A 21,553-nucleotide genomic window follows, 5' to 3' on the forward strand; every position below is an offset into this window, starting at 1 on the left:
TACTCATCCTAAATGAAATCTAAAAACCGAAGTATCGACATTCCATGGACGTTAATTCATAAAATGTACTTGCATCACTGTTGTAAGTACTGAAAAATTCCAGCCTATATCCATGCCATCTGCTATGCAGTTTTTTTTTTTCCAATTCTAACAGTCGCTAAATGCTTCATTTCTCACGCATCTGTTGTATTTATTAGATGATGCGTGCCTCCACCATGTGTAATCTTTCTTCTTCGAATATGGGTCTCTGAAATTTACATGTCATCTTGTCGTGCTACATCCACAAATAAATCAATAATGTTTTCACGACTGACTTTTCTTTTATTTATTTTGCTTTACCACGATGTATTTTCTCAGTCAACTATAAATCACGTTACACATTTCAGGAACAATTTTAGTTAATAATTGTGACGGCAGAAGAACACTGAATCTTACGTCTGCTGCCATTGGCGACAAATCGTAATATACGTAGCTAACAGTCTCTCCTCGAAGTTTACAACCTCTGTCAGGACTGCAGTATTTTCCCCTAAGAATGGTTTTATGATGTTCAGCAGTTTCGTAATGCACGATTCACCCGATTTTGCTTTGTGAAAAACCGAGCGGGATCCCGTAGGGCAAACACAATGAACTAAACATAAAATAAACAAATTACGACAGCAGGCCCGCACTGTAATCACAAAGTTTAGTCGGTCGGGACGTGTGTAGGCTGTCACGGAATTGGTCGACTGTCAGCTAGTAAATTGGTGGGTGCGAAGGGGTGTTATATACGCCCTAATTTACGCAAATAAAGTTCGTTTATACTTAAACTAATGACAAATGCGACTTCCCTGCTTTCCGGCGATGAGCTGCCTCTGCTTCCTTTGCCTCGTCTGACGATAGCCAACGCAGCCGGATAAATGTTTTCGTTATGGCACAGATTTTAATTACTTGCTGATGAACAAAAAAATCGTTCGCAAAGTATGGCACACAGGTTTTTAGTGACTCCACATTCCGTGTGCAAATTGTGGTATCCATAGATCTGGTCAAATATTAACTCCTATTTCGTAGCTGGAGGAGTAGGGGTTAAAGTTTAATGTCCTGTCGACAATGAGGCGGAGCATATTCATGGAAGGATGGAGTAGGAAATCGGCCGTGCCTTTTCAAGAGAACCATCATGGCATTCGCAGTAAATAGTTAGGGGAAATCACAGAAAACCTATACCTAATTGGCCGGACGCAGGTTTGCACTGTCAACCTCCGAATGCAAGTCCATTGTGCTAACTACTGCGTTACCTTGCTCGATAATTTCATAGTAGTTTCAAGGAACGATCCTGAGCTTACAAACAAACCTCAACGAGAAATCGTGGTCAGCCGCTCAAGCGAACTTCCCTCAAGCATTTCCAGTAACTTCCCATTGGATGTCGCCAGGGATCTGTCGTAATTTTCGCATCGATATACTACATCATTGGTAAAGTACAGTATTGAAACACTTAAGTCAGAAACCTGTTACGAGATGTCGGAATCTGCTGCTGCGAAATCTAGATTTTCGAGCTCTGTCTCTCATTCATTTATGAGGGCAGGTATCACTGTCTCTTCATGCTGATAGTAGTAACTTTCAGAGAATTCTGTGATGAGAATCACCGTGTGAGCTGATACAAGAATATGGATTGTCCACAGCCACTTATTGAACTACTCCTGCTGCCTTTATTGCGACTACATGTGTCCAACAGTTGGGCTTCGAAAATCAAGACAAGTTTTCAGTGGCAGCGTAAACTTCCTTCTTTAGTTTCTATGTGGGCGACTTCATAGGCGAGTCAGATATGGAATCTGAAACTCAGAAACCCAGGTGACTCAGCTATCTGCTTCTGGATGGTTTCCACTGAGGAAATGGAACTCCAGTAGCCACAAGGTTGTGGAACTAATTCCAGTGTAGCACACAGAAACGTTTGTACATTGTAATCTCATTGATGGAGAAGCAATAAAAACATTGGGAATCTTACAGTACCACAGCTCTGATCCATTTCAGTGCCACTCGCAGCTGAAGAATCATCGGTGATCAAAGATCGCCTGTCCACAACAGCATTCATTTTTGACCCACTAGGCCTTTTTGACCCATTAGTCACAGCGCTTGTGTCAACTAAGCCTTGATTTGGATTAAGTCCTTCTATCCAACCTAGCTGATGAATGGAATGTCTTTTATATGTAACTGCCTTATCGAACTGATATTTTTATTAGGAGGCATGTCATTCCCTGTCCTCAATACGTTAAATTCGAAATTCCTTGTTTCTGTGATGTTTCACAGTTGGCATATGATGCCTGTGTATACATCATATGTGTTCTTCCCAACAACAAGATTGTAGTTTCATTGGCTGTGGCCGAATCTCGTTTAGCCCCTGTAAAAGAACAATCTCTTCCGTGACTAGAATTATGAGATACTCTTCGTCTTGCTCGACTCATTCATAATTTGCCCAGTGACTTAGGCATTGTAAACAGTAGTGATTTCCATATTTAGACGGATTATCGAATAGTTCTCAGCTGGCTACAACGTAGTCTCATTCATAATTTGGCCAGTGACTTAGGCATTGTAAACAGTAGTGATATCCATATTTAGACGGATTATCCAGTAGTTTTCAGCTGGCTACAACGTAGTCTCACCGGATAACCTTTGTTGTCAACAGAGTCTCTGAAATTCAGGAACTGAGTTGTTTCCAACTGGAGACACGTTAAATCAGAAGACACTCCCACTGATTACTTATCACGTGGCATCAGCGCAGCACATATGGATTCACTTTTGCAGTGGTGCTCTGCCCCATCATGGCTATTCAGCTGTGACCTGGACTACAGCACTTGTCCCTCACGTGTGATAGAAGATGCGCCAGAAAGGTGTGTAGGTGTCTTTGATGTCTGTTAATAAGCTTGATGCTGAATTTTAGTGTAAGTATTCCTCTTTCAAGGAAACTCAAAGGATTTCGGCTTATGCACTGAGGTTTGTTAACAGTAAAAGGCTGCAACAAATAGAGGATAACTGGGCCACTCACCTCACAGGAATACCAAAACGCTATCAAAAGAGCCTTTGGCACAGTTCAACATGGTGATTACGCTAGTGAGATCGCATTGTTGAAGGCCAGTTATTCTATACCTCATAATAGCGAATTAAGAGATTTGCATCCGTAAATTCATCCAGAAGCTATTTTAAGAGCGGGAGGGAGGCTGATGAGTGCCAACGCACCGTGTGATGATTGACTTCACACCACCTAAGCATCATAAATTCTCATCGTGTGAGTATATGAACATTTGTTGTATGCTGTGCCATAATTTTCGCTTCCTATGTTGCGTAGGTTGTTTTCAATTCCCTCGGTCGCAACACAGTCAAAGGAGCTATCGGGATATGTGTGAAATGCTTGAAGTCCCAGGCTGCAGTTCAACTTGTGGGCCACCTACCAGCATCTGGAGTAAAGCAGTCTCGTCCATTCCAGGGGAGTGGATTATGCAGGCCGAGCTACAGTGAAGCATGGTGGAAGGCGGAGTAACATTACTACCAAAGCCTATATTGCTTTACTTATTTACGTGGGACCAAAGCCATACACCTAGAGCTAGTTAGCGACTTGGTAACCAGATCATTTCTGGCTGCTCCACGGGATTCATTGCGAGAAGAGGAAATCCTTTTCAGATGTATAGTGATAATGGTACCACATTTGTAGGTGCTTTCTCTGTGATAAGGTTACAGTTGAAAGTTTGGTGAACTTTTCGGCCTCAGACAGTACAATTTAACATTTTACTCCACCTTGTGCCACCCACTTTGGCCGATTGTGGGAAGCAGTAGTCAAATGTATAGTCACATCTCCAGCGTGTCATTGGCAATACAGTACTGACATCTGAAGAACTGACAGGCAGAAGCATTCCTAAATTAAATGCCATGGTGGGCTCTCTCTCATGACGTATCCATTATATTTCTGTCCACAGGTTTCACAGGTGACAACTTGTACAGCAGCTGCATCAGCCCTTTTTGAAGAGGTGGTCCACTGAGTACCTGCATCAGCTGCAGCAACACAGTAGATCGACATAGGAAGAGGCATGGTAGCCCCAGATCGGCGATCATGTGCTCCCTTTGTATGGAGGCTGGGTTGGGATTCGTCAGGCAGCTGTTTCCTGGACCTGGCAAATGTGTCCGTGTAGTTGTGGTGAAAACTGCTAACGGGCATATCAAGAGGCGTATAGCAAAATCTGTTGTCAATATTGATTTCCTAAATTTCATGTGCTGTGTGAAAGTAATACTTTTGTCGCTTTTATGTCTTAAATATTAATACCATTAATGTCTCTTATGCAATATGACATTAATAGTGATTTTTATGTCCTACACGTTAGTATCCTTCATGTTTCACATTAAATGTGTAGTAATATTTTGTTGGTGTGTGTACTCTAATTCTTAGATTATTTCATTTTTATATGCCTTGATATTATGTCTAGTTACATTTTTTTCTTGTTTGTAATTTACGTTTTCACTTTATGTGTCAAATTAGTGTTTATCTTGTGAAACGAGAAGACTCAGTTTAGAGTCGGAATATGGTGTGTTCCATAACTCACTTGTCACTGTGCCATGTAGGCGCATTTTGCGAACTGGACAGTCACTCTGCCCAGTATAATCTTCTCCCAGCCAGGAAATATTGTAATATGTATGCGGAACAGGACTTTCTAGGTCTTTTCTGCCCTCAGGTACTGCCAGACAACCATTGAGAGCGAATGCCTCAGGTAGCCTGGAGACATCGCAGCCAGAAGACGTATATCTTGACCACCAAGAGCCACAGCTCGCGGGTAATTTGTAATGTACCCATATATCACTTTGTGCACTTGTGAGGTAGTACGAAATAAAGTACGTCCAAGTAAATGTTGTTGTGGAAATAAGGGGAGCGCAGTGAGTCCTTTAGTCCTCACCGTGTGTAGAATGGGGAAGGCGCGATCTATCTGAGTTTGGTCGAGGGAGGGTTGTGATGGTCCAGAGACTTAACATGAGCATTTCGGGAACTGCACGACTTGTCGGGTGTTCGAGGAGTCCTGTGGTGAGTGTCTTCAAAACAAGGCAAAACCAAGGTGAAACCTCGTCCAGAAGTTCTGGGATTGGGCGCCTACCCCTCATTACAGCTATCGGACATTGCAGGCTGGGCAGACTTGTAAAACAGCACAGGCGACAACTGTGGCTAAACTAACATAAGTGTTTAATGCTAGGCAGAGTACAAGTGTGTCTGAACATACAGAGCATCGAACACTTCTAACAGTGTGCCTCCACACCGACGACCCATGCATGTGCCAATGTTAATATCACGACATTGGAAACTGCGACTGAAATGGCCTCGTGACCATCGGCATTGGACATATCCGCAGTCGAGAGAGTTGTATGCTCTCATGAAATCCAACACCTTCTTCATCAGGCCAATGGGAAGGCACAAACTCGTCGTCTTCCACGAGCACAGCTTCTTGACACCTATGCAGCAGGACGGACAGAAGCTGTCGGCGGCTCCATTACGCTCTGAGGATCATTCTCGTGGGCATCCGTGGATACAGTGGAGCACATGCAAGGCACCATAACGGCCAAGGAGTATGGCACACTGGTTGCAGACCACGTACACCCATTCATGACGATCATGTTTCCCGATGGCAGTGGCATTTTTCAACAAGGCAATGTGCCATGTCAGAAGCCGAGGAGTGTGATGGAGTGGTTCGAGGAACACAGCGGCGAGTTCCATTTCATGTGCAGACCCCCCCCCCCCCTTTCCTCACTCGCCAGATCTGAACCCGATCGAAAACATCTGAGATGTCATTGAACGTGGTGCCAGAGCTTATTGCCCCATTCCCCAATATTTACGGGAATTGGGTGACCTGTGTGTGCAATGAGGTACCATCTCCCTCCAGCGACTTACCAATGCCTCTTTGCTTCCATACCATGATGTGTCACCACTGTTCTCAGTGCCAAAAGTGGACATACCGGCGGTTATGTAGGTGGTCATAATGTTCTGGCTTCTCAGTGTATATCCCCTCTACTTCCACCATCATTAGTTTCTTGCTGCCCAAACAACAAAACTTACCTATGACTTCGAATGTCTCGTTTTCTAATTTCCTTAGCATCGCATGATTTAATTCGACTACATCCAATTATCCATGTTTTGCTGTTGTTGATGTTCGTTTTATAACCCCATTTCAAGACACTGTTCTTTCCGTTCAACTGCTCATTCAAGTCCTTTGCTGTCTCTGATAGAATTGCAATGTCACTGACTAATCTCGAAGTTTTTATTTCTTCTCCCTAAACTTCAGTTCCTACTCCAAATTTTTCTTTGATTTCATTTAGTGCTTGTTCAATGTACGGATTTTATAACATCGGGAATAGGCTACATCCCTATCTTACTCCCTTCACAACCACTGCCTCTCGTTCATGTCGCTCGACTCTTATTTTATTTATTTTTATTTACACAACTAGTTTCGTTGGACCAAATTGAGGGGCAAATCTTCAAGGTAATGGAACAGTACATGAAATTAAAACACAAAAATAATACAGATAAAATAAAATGTTTTTGAATCGACAAACCAAAAATTTAGTAAACACATTGAACAATATAACATAAGAAGCAGCTTAAGTTTTCAAGGAACTCCTAGACAGAACAGAAGAAGTGACCCATGAGAAAACTCTTCAGTTTCGATTTGAAAGCACGTGGATTACTGCTAAGATTTTTGAATTCTTTCGGTGGCTTATTGAAAATGGATGCAGCAGAATACTGAACACCTTTCTGCACAAGAGTTAAGGGCCAGCCGCTGTGGCCGAGCGGTTCTAGGCGTTTCAGCCCGGAACCACGCTGCTGCTACGGTAGCAGGTTTGAATCCTGCTTCGGGCATGGATGTGTGTGATGTCTTTAGGTTAGTTAGGTTTAAGTAGTTGTAAGTCTAGGGGACTGATGACCTCAGAAGTCCCATAGTGCTTAGAGCCATTTTTTAAAGAAAAATGAAGAAGGGCCTGCAAGTTAAGTATTCGGAGTGTGTTGTGGAAGTAAAGAGACGTGCTTCTGTTACATCTAGGTGACTACACTGCATTTCGTAATTAAGTGGCTGACGGTTCATCCTATCACCTTCAAGATATTTCTCTATTATTCCACTCCCAAACAGATCGCAGGAGAAACGAGCTCGTAAATACTTCCGTGCGAACTCTGATTTCTGTTATTTTGTTACGGTGCTCATTTCTCCCTATGTAGATGGGCGCCAAGAAAAATACTTTCCAATTGGGTGGAAAAACTTAGTGTTGGAAATTTCACGAGAAGGTTCTACTGCAACGAAACAAGCCTTTGTTTTAATGATAGCATTCCAGTTCACGTATCATAAGCAAGGCACTCTCTCCCCTACTTTACGATAGTACAAAACGAAGTGCATTTCTTCAAACTTTTTCGAAGTCCTCCGTCAATCCTGTCAGATGTGGTGGTGGTGGTTAGTGTTTAACGTCCCGTCGACAACGAGGTCATTAGAGACGGAGCGCAAGCTCGAGTTAGGGAAGGATTGGGAAGGAAATCGGCCGTGCCCTTTCAAAGGAACCATCCCAGCATTTTCCTGAAGTGATTTAGGGAAATCATGGAAAACCTAAATCAGGATAGTCGGAGACAGGATTGAACCATCGTCCTCCCGAATGCGAGTCCAGTGTCCTAACCACTGCGCTCGGTTAATCCTGTCAGAAGCGGATCGCACGCTACACAGCAATACTCCAGAAGAAGGCGGATAGGCGTAATGGAAGCAGTCTCTTTAATAGACCTGTTGCATTTTCTATTAGTTGGATCAATAAATTACAGTTTTTGGTTTGCTTTCCCAGCAACATTATCTATGTGATCGTTCCAATGTAAGTTATTCGTAATTGTAGTTCCTAGGTATTCACTTGAATTTACAGCCTTTAAATTCCCGTTACACGATAAATCACGCAAATCTAGAGGATTTCATTTAGTACTTACCTGGATGACTTCATACTTTCAGTTATTTAGAGTCAATAGTCAGTTTTTTCTGCAATAAAACAACAAATTAGGGAGTTTTTCAGACCAGGCCAGATTCGATCTTACATTACAGTTTCTTGGGTTCACTCTCAGAGAATCGTCTTCGGGATTCAGGCTACATCACCATTAATGACTGGTATAGGCTCTCTTCTCCTTCAACTGATCGGTTCAATAAATTAATGGAGTTTTAAGTGATATTTTGCAGTTTTCTTGGCGACATATTGCTAAGTGTGACGGACTGATGCAAAAGATAATTTCTACAATATCTTCAAAGTTTACCGAAATGCATCACAAAATGGTTTCTCTCTACGTAAGACCAAGAACCTTCTAGTGAAAAAGGCATATGTACACACAATCTAAAACAGGGTACTTATAAAATCTCCATGAAGTAAAATCTTTAGTGAGTTGCTTCGTGATCTTCCTGAATTACAGTGTGTTACAGTGAGTTCTGGCTCTAAATTTTACGTCCTTCAAGGTGGCTGTTACTGTGACATGGAAGTGTTCATTTATTATAATTTTAGTCTCTAGCGATGCTTAATAATGTGCATCAGTACCGCAGTAGGACAGTATACCTGCTGACGTCATTCGCGTTAGCCAGTAGCCGCACGACACGCCGGAATGGCCTATCTGATAGGCTAGAGGACAAATGTAAGGGTCAAGGGAACTAGAACCAGTCTTGCTTCGCCATTTCGCACTTCCTGTTAACTTGATTTTTTGAACATTTGTTTCCGTTTCGCGTGCTTCATTCGTTGCATTTTTGTATTTTCTCCTTTCATGCATTTTTATAGTTTCTCCTTTCATGGATTTTTTATAGTTTCTCCTTTCAAGGACTTTTTATAGTTTCTCCTTTCATGGATTTTTTTATAGTTTCTCCTTTCATGGATTTTTTATAGTTTCTCCTTTCATGGATTTTTTTTATAGTTTCCCCTTCCATGGAATTTTTTATAGTTTCTCCTTTCATGGATTTTTTTTATTGTTTCTCCTTTCATCAATTAAACTGAATGTCTCTCGTGTTATCCAAGGATTTCTACTAGGAATTATCTCTTTACCTATCTGATCCTCTGCTGCCTGGTCACTATTTCATCTCTCAAAGCTGCGCGTTCGTCTTCTACTGTGTTCTTTTCTCTTGTTCTAGCCAATTGTTGCTTAATGCTGCCTCTGAGACATATAGCAACCTATGGCTCTGTTAACGTACTGTAACCGCCGTGCTAAAATGTTAGAAACGTAGTCAGCCGGTGTCGCAATTTTGAAATAAGAGTTAGTACGAATATCGGGTAGTAAATGTTTCGCATGAAGCGCCGTTTCGACATAGGCAAAGGTCAAATGTGGAAACTAAGCCACTGAATATTAAAAGTAACGTTATTAAGGACTGACTATACAAAACAAAAGGGCACGTACATGTGCGAGTGAGTGCTTCAAAATAAGAATTGATACTGTAAAGGAAATGTCTCATAAGTGTAGTTGCGTTTGTACATACTCAGTTGTACGCGACCGCACGTACATTTGCTAGTGAGTGCTTCAAAATAAGAATTGATACTGTAAGGGAAATTGCTCATAAGTGTAGTTACGTTGGTACATACTCAGTTGTACGCGAACGCACGTACATTTGCGAGTGAGTGCTTCAAAATGAGAATTGATACTGTAAGGGAAATGGCTCATAAGTGTAGTTACGTTGGTACATACTCAGTTGTACGCGAACGCACGTACATTTGCGAGTGAGTGCTTCAAAATATGAACTGATACTGTAAGGGAAATGGCTCATAAGTGTAGTTACGTTGGTACATACTCATTTGTACGCGAACGCACGTACATTTGCGAGTGAGTGCTTCAAAATAAGAACTGATACTGTAAGGGAAATGGCTCATAAGTGTAGTTACGTTGGTACATACTCAGTTGTACGCGAACGCACGTACATTTGCGAGTGAGTGCTTCAGAATAAGAACTGATACTGTAAGGGAAATGGCTCATAAGTGTAGTTACGTTGGTACATACTCAGTTGTACGCGAACGCACGTACATTTGCGAGTGAGTGCTTCAAAATAAGAACTGATACTGTAAGGGAAATGGCTCACAAGTGTAGTTACGTTGGTACATACTCATTTGTACGCGAACGCACGTACATTTGCGAGTGAGTGCTTCAAAATAGGAACTGATACTGTAAGGGAAATGGCTCATAAGTGTAGTTACGTTGGTACATACTCAGTTGTACGCGAACGCACGTACATTTGCGAGTGAGTGCTTCAGAATAACAACTGATACTGTAAGGGAAATGGCTCATAAGTGTAGTTACGTTGGTACATACTCAGTTGTACGCGAACGCACGTACATTTGAGAGTGAGTGCTTCAAAATAAGAACTGATACTGTAAGGGAAATGGCTCATAAGTGTAGTTACGTTGGTACATACTCAGTTGTACGCGAACGCACGTACATTTGCGAGTGAGTGCTTCAAAATAAGAACTGATACTGTAAGGGAAATGGCTCATAAGTGTAGTTACGTTGGTACATACTCAGTTGTACGTGAACGCACGTACATTTGCGAGTGAGTGCTTCAAAATAAGAACTGATACTGTAAGGGAAATGGCTCATAAGTGTAGTTACGTTGGTACATACTCAGTTGTACGCGAACGCACGTACATTTGCGAGTGAGTGCTTCAAAATAAGAATTGATACTGTAAGGGAAATGGCTCATAAGTGTAGTTACGTTGGTACATACTCAGTTGTACGCGAACGCACGTACATTTGCGAGTGAGTGCTTCAAAATATGAACTGATACTGTAAGGGAAATGGCTCATAAGTGTAGTTACGTTGGTACATACTCAGTTGTACGCGAACGCACGTACATTTGCGAGTGAGTGCTTCAAAATATGAACTGATACTGTAAGGGAAATGGCTCATAAGTGTAGTTACGTTGGTACATACTCATTTGTACGCGAACGCACGTACATTTGCGAGTGAGTGCTTCAAAATAAGAACTGATACTGTAAGGGAAATGGCTCATAAGTGTAGTTACGTTGGTACATACTCAGTTGTACGCGAACGCACGTACATTTGCGAGTGAGTGCTTCAGAATAAGAACTGATACTGTAAGGGAAATGGCTCATAAGTGTAGTTACGTTGGTACATACTCAGTTGTACGCGAACGCACGTACATTTGCGAGTGAGTGCTTCAAAATATGAACTGATACTGTAAGTGAAATGGCTCATAAGTGTAGTTACGTTGGTACATACTCAGTTGTACGCGAACGCACGTACATTTGCGAGTGAGTGCTTCAAAATAAGAACTGATACTGTAAGGGAAATGGCTCATAAGTGTAGTTACATTGGTACATACTCAGTTGTACGCGAACGCACGTACATTTGCGAGTGAGTGCTTCAAAATATGAACTGATACTGTAAGGGAAATGGCTCATAAGTGTAGTTACGTTGGTACATACTCAGTTGTACGCGAACGCACGTACATTTGCGAGTGAGTGCTTCAAAATATGAACTGATACTGTAAGGGAAATGGCTCATAAGTGTAGTTACGTTGGTACATACTCAGTTGTACGCGAACGCACGTACATTTGCGAGTGAGTGCTTCAAAATATGAACTGATACTGTAAGGGAAATGGCTCATAAGTGTAGTTACGTTGGTACATACTCAGTTGTACGCGAACGCACATACATTTGCGAGTGAGTGCTTCAAAATATGAACTGATACTGTAAGGGAAATGGCTCATAAGTGTAGTTACGTTGGTACATACTCATTTGTACGCGAACGCACGTACATTTGCGAGTGAGTGCTTCAAAATAAGAACTGATACTGTAAGGGAAATGGCTCATAAGTGTAGTTACGTTGGTACATACTAAGTTGTACGCGAACGCACGTACATTTGCGAGTGAGTGCTTCAGAATAAGAACTGATACTGTAAGGGAAATGGCTCATAAGTGTAGTTACGTTGGTACATACTCAGTTGTACGCGAACGCACGTACATTTGCGAGTGAGTGCTTCAAAATATGAACTGATACTGTAAGGGAAATGGCTCATAAGTGTAGTTACGTTGGTACATACTCAGTTGTACGCGAACGCACGTACATTTGCGAGTGAGTGCTTCAAAATATGAACTGATACTGTAAGGGAAATGGCTCATAAGTGTAGTTGCGTTTGTACATACTCAGTTGTACGCGACCGCACGTACATTTGCTAGTGAGTGCTTCAAAATAAGAATTGATACTGTAAGGGAATTTGCTCATAAGTGTAGTTACGTTGGTACATACTCAGTTGTACGCGAACGCACGTACATTTGCGAGTGAGTGCTTCAAAATAAGAACTGATACTGTAAGGGAAATGGCTCATAAGTGTAGTTACGTTGGTACATACTAAGTTGTACGCGAACGCACGTACATTTGCGAGTGAGTGCTTCAGAATAAGAACTGATACTGTAAGGGAAATGGCTCATAAGTGTAGTTACGTTGGTACATACTCAGTTGTACGCGAACGCACGTACATTTGCGAGTGAGTGCTTCAAAATATGAACTGATACTGTAAGTGAAATGGCTCATAAGTGTAGTTACGTTGGTACATACTCAGTTGTACGCGAACGCACGTACATTTGCGAGTGAGTGCTTCAAAATAAGAACTGATACTGTAAGGGAAATGGCTCATAAGTGTAGTTACATTGGTACATACTCAGTTGTACGCGAACGCACGTACATTTGCGAGTGAGTGCTTCAAAATATGAACTGATACTGTAAGGGAAATGGCTCATAAGTGTAGTTACGTTGGTACATACTCAGTTGTACGCGAACGCACGTACATTTGCGAGTGAGTGCTTCAAAATATGAACTGATACTGTAAGGGAAATGGCTCATAAGTGTAGTTACGTTGGTACATACTCAGTTGTACGCGAACGCACGTACATTTGCGAGTGAGTGCTTCAAAATAAGAACTGATACTGTAAGGGAAATGGCTCATAAGTGTAGTTACGTTGGTACATACTCAGTTGTACGCGAACGCACGTACATTTGCGAGTGAGTGCTTCAAAATATGAACTGATACTGTAAGGGAAATGGCTCATAAGTGTAGTTACGTTGGTACATACTCAGTTGTACGCGAACGCACGTACATTTGCGAGTGAGTGCTTCAAAATAAGAATTGATACTGTAAGGGAAATGGCTCATAAGTGTAGTTACGTTGGTACATACTCAGTTGTACGCGAACACACGTACATTTGCGAGTGAGTGCTTCAAAATATGAACTGATACTGTAAGGGAAATGGCTCATAAGTGTAGTTACGTTGGTACATACTCAGTTGTACGCGAACGCACGTATATTTGCGAGTGAGTGCTTCAGAATAAGAACTGATACTGTAATTGAAATGGCTCATAAGTGTAGTTACGTTGGTACATACTCAGTTGTACGCGAACGCACGTACATTTGCGAGTGAGTGCTTCAAAATATGAACTGATACTGTAAGGGAAATGGCTCATAAGTGTAGTTACGTTGGTACATACTCAGTTGTACGCGAACGCACGTACATTTGCGAGTGAGTGCTTCAAAATAAGAACTGATACTGTAAGGGAAATGGCTCATAAGTGTAGTTACGTTGGTACATACTCAGTTGTACGCGAACGCACGTACATTTGCGAGTGAGTGCTTCAAAATATGAACTGATACTGTAAGGGAAATGGCTCATAAGTGTAGTTACGTTGGTACATACTCAGTTGTACGCGAACGCACGTACATTTGCGAGTGAGTGCTTCAAAATAAGAACTGATACTGTAAGGGAAATGGCTCATAAGTGTAGTTACGTTGGTACATACTCAGTTGTACGCGAAGGCACGTACATTTGCGAGTGAGTGCTTCAAAATATGAACTGATACTGTAAGGGAAATGGCTCATAAGTGTAGTTACGTTGGTACATACTCATTTGTACTTGAACGCACGTACATTTGCGAGTGAGTGATTCAAAATAAGAACTGATACTGTAAGGGAAATGGCTCATAAGTGTAGTTACGTTGGTACATACTCAGTTGTACGCGAACGCACATACATTTGCGAGTGAGTGCTTCAGAATAAGAACTGATACTGTAAGGGAAATGGCTCATAAGTGTAGTTACGTTGGTACATACTCAGTTGTACGCGAACGCACGTACATTTGTGAGTGAGTGCTTCAGAATAATAACTGATACTGTAAGGGAAATGGCTCATAAGTGTAGTTACGTTGGTACATACTCAGTTGTACGCGAACGCACGTACATTTGCGAGTGAGTGCTTCAAAATAAGAACTGATACTGTAAGGGAAATGGCTCATAAGTGTAGTTACGTTGGTACATACCCAGTTGTACGCGAACGCACGTATATTTGCGAGTGAGTGCTTCAGAATAAGAACTGATACTGTAAGGGAAATGGCTCATAAGTGTAGTTACGTTGGTACATACTCAGTTGTACGCGAACGCACGTACATTTGCGAGTAAGTGCTTCAAAATGAGAATTGATACTGTAAGGGAAATGGCTCATAAGTGTAGTTACTTTGGTACATACTCAGTTGTACGCGAACGCACGTACATTTGCGAGTGAGTGCTTCAAAATAAGAACTGATACTGTAAGGGAAATGGCTCATAAGTGTAGTTACGTTGGTACATACTCAGTTGTACGCGAACGCACGTACATTTGCGAGTGAGTGCTTCAAAATATGAACTGATACTGTAAGGGAAATGGCTCATAAGTGTAGTTACGTTGGTACATACTCAGTTGTACGCGAACGCACGTACATTTGCGAGTGAGTGCTTCAAAATAAGAATTGATACTGTAAGGGAAATGGCTCATAAGTGTAGTTACGTTGGTACATACTCAGTTGTACGCGAACACACGTACATTTGCGAGTGAGTGCTTCAAAATAAGAATTGATACTGTAAGGGAAATTGCTCATAAGTGTAGTTACGTTGGTACATACTCAGTTGTACGCGAACGCACGTACATTTGCGAGTGAGTGCTTCAAAATAAGAACTGATACTGTAAGGGAAATGGCTCATAAGTGTAGTTACGTTTGTACATACTCAGTTGTACGCGAACGCACGTACATTTGTGAGTGAGTGCTTCAAAATGAGAATTGATACTGTAAGGGAAATGGCTCATAAGTGTAGTTACGTTGGTACATACTCAGTTGTACGCGAACGCACGTACATTTGCGAGTGAGTGCTTCAAAATAAGAATTGATACTGTAAGGGAAATGGCTCATAAGTGTAGTTACGTTGGTACATACTCAGTTGTACGCGAACGCACGTACATTTGCCAGTGAGTGCTTCAAAATATGAACTGATACTGTAAGGGAAATGGCTCATAAGTGTAGTTACGTTGGTACATACTCATTTGTACTTGAACGCACGTACATTTGCGAGTGAGTGCTTCAGAATAAGAACTGATACTGTAAGGGAAATGGCTCATAAGTGTAGTTACGTTGGTACATACTCAGTTGTACGCGAACGCACATACATTTGCGAGTGAGTGCTTCAGAATAAGAACTGATACTGTAAGGGAAATGGCTCATAAGTGTAGTTACGTTGGTACATACTCAGTTGTACGCGAACGCACGTACATTTGTGAGTGAGTGCTTCAGAATAATAACTGATACTGTAAGGGAAATGGCTCATAAGTGTAGTTACGTTGGTACATACTCAGTTGTACGCGAACGCACGTACATTTGCGAGTGAGTGCTTCAAAATAAGAACTGATACTGTAAGGGAAATGGCTCATAAGTGTAGTTACGTTGGTACATAACCAGTTGTACGCGAACGCACGTATATTTGCGAGTGAGTGCTTCAGAATAAGAACTGATACTGTAAGGGAAATGGCTCATAAGTGTAGTTACGTTGGTACATACTCAGTTGTACGCGAACGCACGTACATTTGCGAGTGAGTGCTTCAAAATGAGAATTGATACTGTAAGGGAAATGGCTCATAAGTGTAGTTACTTTGGTACATACTCAGTTGTACGCGAACGCACGTACATTTGCGAGTGAGTGCTTCAAAATAAGAACTGATACTGTAAGGGAAATGGCTCATAAGTGTAGTTACGTTGGTACATACTCAGTTGTACGCGAACGCACGTACATTTGCGAGTGAGTGCTTCAAAATATGAACTGATACTGTAAGGGAAATGGCTCATAAGTGTAGTTACGTTGGTACATACTCAGTTGTACGCGAACGCACGTACATTTGCGAGTGAGTGCTTCAAAATAAGAATTGATACTGTAAGGGAAATGGCTCATAAGTGTAGTTACGTTGGTACATACTCAGTTGTACGCGAACACACGTACATTTGCGAGTGAGTGCTTCAAAATAAGAATTGATACTGTAAGGGAAATTGCTCATAAGTGTAGTTACGTTGGTACATACTCAGTTGTACGCGAACGCTCGTACATTTGCGAGTGAGTGCTTCAAAATAAGAACTGATACTGTAAGGGAAATGGCTCATAAGTGTAGTTACGTTGGTACATACTCAGTTGTACGCGAACGCACGTACATTTGTGAGTGAGTGCTTCAAAATGAGAATTGATACTGTAAGGGAAATGGCTCATAAGTGTAGTTACGTTGGTACATACTCAGTTGTACGCGAACGCACGTACATTTGCGAGTGAGTGCTTCAAAATAAGAATTGATACTGTAAGGGAAATTGCTCATAAGTGTAGTTACGTTGGTACATACTCAGTTGTACGCGAACGCACGTACATTTGCGAGTGACTGCTTCAAAATAAGAATTGATACTGTAAGGGAAATTGCTCATAAGTGTAGTTACGTTGCTACATACTCAGTTGTACGCGAACGCACGTACATTTGCGAGTGAGTGCTTCAAAATAGGATTTGATACTGTAAGGGAAATTGCGCATAAGTGTAGTTACGTTGGTACATACTCAGTTGTACGCGAACGCACGTACATTTGCGAGTGAGTGCTTCAAAATGAGAATTGATACTGTAAGGGAAATGGCTCATAAGTGTAGTTACGTTGGTACATACTCAGTTGTACGCGAACGCACGTACATTTGCGAGTGAGTGCTTCAAAATAAGAATTGATACTGTAAGGGAAATTGCTCATAAGTGTAGTTACGTTGGTACATACTCAGTTGTACGCGAACGCACGTACATTTGCGAGTGACTGCTTCAAAATAAGAATTGATACTGTAAGGGAAATTGCTCATAAGTGTAGTTACGTTGCTACATACTCAGTTGTACGCGAACGCACGTACATTTGCGAGTGAGTGCTTCAAAATAGGATTTGATACTGTAAGGGAAATTGCGCATAAGTGTAGTTACGTTGGTACATACTCAGTTGTACGCGAACGCACGTACATTTGCGAGTGAGTGCTTCAAAATGAGAATTGATACTGTAAGGGAAATGGCTCATAAGTGTAGTTACGTTGGTACATACTCAGTTGTACGCGAACGCACGTACATTTGCCAGTGAGTGCTTCAAAATAAGAATTGATACTGTAAGGGAAATTGCTCATAACTGTAGTTACGTTGGTACATACTCAGTTGTACGCGAACGCACGTACATTTGCGAGTGAGTGCTTCAAAATAAGAACTGATACTGTAGGGGAAATGGCTCATAAGTGTAGTTACGTTGGTACATACTCAGTTGTACGCGAACGGACGTACATTTGCGAATGAGTGCTTCAAAATGAGAATTGATACTGTAAGGGAAATGGCTCATAAGTGTAGTTACGTTGGTACATACTCAGTTGTACGCGAACGCACGTACATTTGCGAGTGAGTGCTTAAAAATAAGAATTGATACTGTAAGGGAAATTGCACATAAGTGTAGTTACGTTGGTACATACTCAGTTGTACGCGAACGCACGTACATTTGCGAGTGAGTGCTTCAAAATAAGAACTGATACTGTAAGGGAAATTGCTCATAAGTGTAGTTACGTTGGTACATACTCAGTTGTACGCGAACGCACGTACATTTGCGAGTGAGTGCTTCAAAATAAGATTTGATACTGTAAGGGAAATTGCGCATAAGTGTAGTTACGTTGGTACATACTCAGTTGTACGCGAACGCACGTACATTTGCGAGTGAGTGCTTCAAAATGAGAATTGATACTGTAAGTGAAATGGCTCATAAGTGTAGTTACGTTGGTACATACTCAGTTGTAAGCGAAAGCACGTACATTTGCGAGTGAGTGCTTCAAAATAAGAATTGATACTGTAAGGGAAATTGCTCATAAGTGTAGTTACGTTGGTACATACTCAGTTGTACGCGAACGCACGTACATTTGCGAGTGAGTGCTTCAAAATAAGAACTGATACTGTAAGGGAAATTGCGCATAAGTGTAGTTACGTTGGTACATACACAGTTGTACGCGAACGCACGTACATTTGGGAGTGAGTGCTTCAAAATAAGAATTGAAACTGTAAGGGAAATGGCTCATAAGTGTAGTTACGTTGGTACATACTCAGTTGTACGCGAACGCACGTACATTTGCGAGTGAGTGCTTCAAAATAAGAATTGATACTGTAAGGGAAATTGCTCATAAGTGTAGTTACGTTGGTACATACTCAGTTGTACGTGAACGCACGTACATTTGCGAGTGAGTGCTACAAAATAAGAATTGATACTGTAAGGGAAATGGCTCATAAGTGTAGTTACGTTGGTACATACTCAGTTGTACGCGAACACACGTACATTTGCGAGTGAGTGCTTCAGAATAAGAACTGATACTGTAAGGGAAATGGCTCATAAGTGTAGTTACGTTGGTACATACTCAGTTGTAGGCGAACGCACGTACATTTGCGAGTGAGTGCTTCAAAATAAGAATTGATACTGTAAGGGAAATGGCTCATAAGTGTAGTTACGTTGGTACATACTCAGTTGTACGCGAACGCACGTACATTTGCGAGTGAGTGCTTCAAAATAAGAACTGATACTGTAAGGGAAATGGCTCATAAGTGTAGTTACGTTGGTACATACTCAGTTGTACGCGAACGCACGTACATTTGTGAGTGAGTGCTTCAAAATGAGAATTGATACTGTAAGGGAAATGGCTCATAAGTGTAGTTACGTTGGTACATACTCAGTTGTACGCGAACGCACGTACATTTGCGAGTGAGTGCTTCAAAATAAGAATTGATACTGTAAGGGAAATTGCTCATAAGTGTAGTTACGTTGGTACATACTCAGTTGTACGCGAACGCACGTACATTTGCGAGTGACTGCTTCAAAATAAGAATTGATACTGTAAGGGAAATTGCTCATAAGTGTAGTTACGTTGCTACATACTCAGTTGTACGCGAACGCACGTACATTTGCGAGTGAGTGCTTCAAAATAGGATTTGATACTGTAAGGGAAATTGCGCATAAGTGTAGTTACGTTGGTACATACTCAGTTGTACGCGAACGCACGTACATTTGCGAGTGAGTGCTTCAAAATGAGAATTGATACTGTAAGGGAAATGGCTCATAAGTGTAGTTACGTTGGTACATACTCAGTTGTACGCGAACGCACGTACATTTGCGAGTGAGTGCTTCAAAATAAGAATTGATACTGTAAGGGAAATTGCTCATAACTGTAGTTACGTTGGTACATACTCAGTTGTACGCGAACGCACGTACATTTGCGAGTGAGTGCTTCAAAATAAGAACTGATACTGTAAGGGAAATGGCTCATAAGTGTAGTTACGTTGGTACATACTCAGTTGTACGCGAACGGACATACATTTGCGAGTGAGTGCTTCAAAATGAGAATTGATACTGTAAGGGAAATGGCTCATAAGTGTAGTTACGTTGGTACATACTCAGTTGTACGCGAACGCACGTACATTTGCGAGTGAGTGCTTCAAAATAAGAATTGATACTGTAAGGGAAATTGCTCATAAGTGTAGTTACGTTGGTACATACTCAGTTGTACGCGAACGCACGTACATTTGCGAGTGAGTGCTTCAAAATAAGAATTGATACTGTAAGGGAAATTGCTCATAAGTGTAGTTACGTTGGTACATACTCAGTTGTACGCGAACGCCCGTACATTTGCGAGTGAGTGCTTCAAAATAAGATTTGATACTGTAAGGGAAATTGCGCATAAGTGTAGTTACGTTGGTACATACTCAGTTGTACGCGAACGCACGTACATTTGCGAGTGAGTGCTTCAAAATGAGAATTGATACTGTAAGGGAAATGGCTCATAAGTGTAGTTACGTTGGTACATACTCAGTTGTACGCGAACGCACGTACATTTGCGAGTGAGTGCTTCAAAATAAGAATTGATACTGTAAGGGAAATGGCTCATAAGTGTAGTTACGTTGGTACATACTCAGTTGTACGCGAACACACGTATACATTTGCGAGTGAGTGCTTCAGAATAAGAACTGATACTGTAAGGGAAATGGCTCATAAGTGTAGTTACGTTGGTACATACTCAGTTGTAGGCGAACGCACGTACATTTGCGAGTGAGTGCTTCAAAATAAGAATTGATACTGTAAGGGAAATGGCTCATAAGTGTAGTTACGTTGGTACATACTCAGTTGTACGAGAACGCACGTACATTTGCGAGTGAGTGCTTCAGAATAAGAACTGATACTGTAAGGGAAATGGCTCATAAGTGTAGTTACGTTGGTACATACTCAGTTGTACGCGAACGCACGTATATTTGCGAGTGAGTGCTTCAAAATGAGAATTGATACTATAAGGGAAATGGCTCATAAGTGTAGTTACGTTGGTACATACTCAGTTGTACGCGAACGCACGTACATTTGCGAGTGAGTGCTTCAAAATGAGAATTGATACTGTAAGGTAAATGGCTCGTAAGTGTAGTTACGTAGGTACATACTCAGTTGTACGCGAACGCACGTATATTTGCGAGTGAGTGCTTCAAAATAAGAATTGATACTGTAAGGGAAATTGCTCATAAGTTTAGTTACGTTGGTACATACTCAGTTGTACGCGAACGCACGTACATTTGCGAGTGAGTGCTTCAAAATGAGAATTGATACTGTAAGGGAAATGGCTCATAAGTGTAGTTACGTTGGTACATACTCAGTTGTACGCGAACGCACGTACATTTGCGAGTGAGTGCTTCTGAATAATAACTGATACTGTAAGGGAAATGGCTCATAAGTGTAGTTACGTTGGTACATACTCAGTTGTACGCGAACGTACGTACATTTGCGAGTGAGTGCTTCAAAATGAGAATTGATACTGTAAGGGAAATGGCTCATAAGTGTAGTTACGTTGGTACATACTCAGTTGTACGCGAACGCACGTACATATGCGAGTGAGTGCTTCAAAATAAGAATTGATACTGTAAGGGAAATTGCGCATAAGTGTAGTTACGTTAGTACATACCCAGTTGTACGAGAACGCACGTGCATTGGTGAGTGAGTGCTTCAAAATAAGAATTGATACTGTAAGGGAAATGGCTCATAAGTGTAGTTACGTTGGTACATACTCAGTTGTACGCGAACGCACATACATTTGCGAGTGAGTGCTTCAGAATAAGAACTGATACTGTAAGGGAAATGGCTCATAAGTGTAGTTACGTTGGTACATACTCAGTTGTACGCGAACGCACGTATATTTGC

Source organism: Schistocerca gregaria, chromosome 8 (genome assembly GCF_023897955.1).
Source record: "Schistocerca gregaria isolate iqSchGreg1 chromosome 8, iqSchGreg1.2, whole genome shotgun sequence".
Taxonomy (NCBI): Eukaryota; Metazoa; Arthropoda; class Insecta; order Orthoptera; family Acrididae; genus Schistocerca; species Schistocerca gregaria.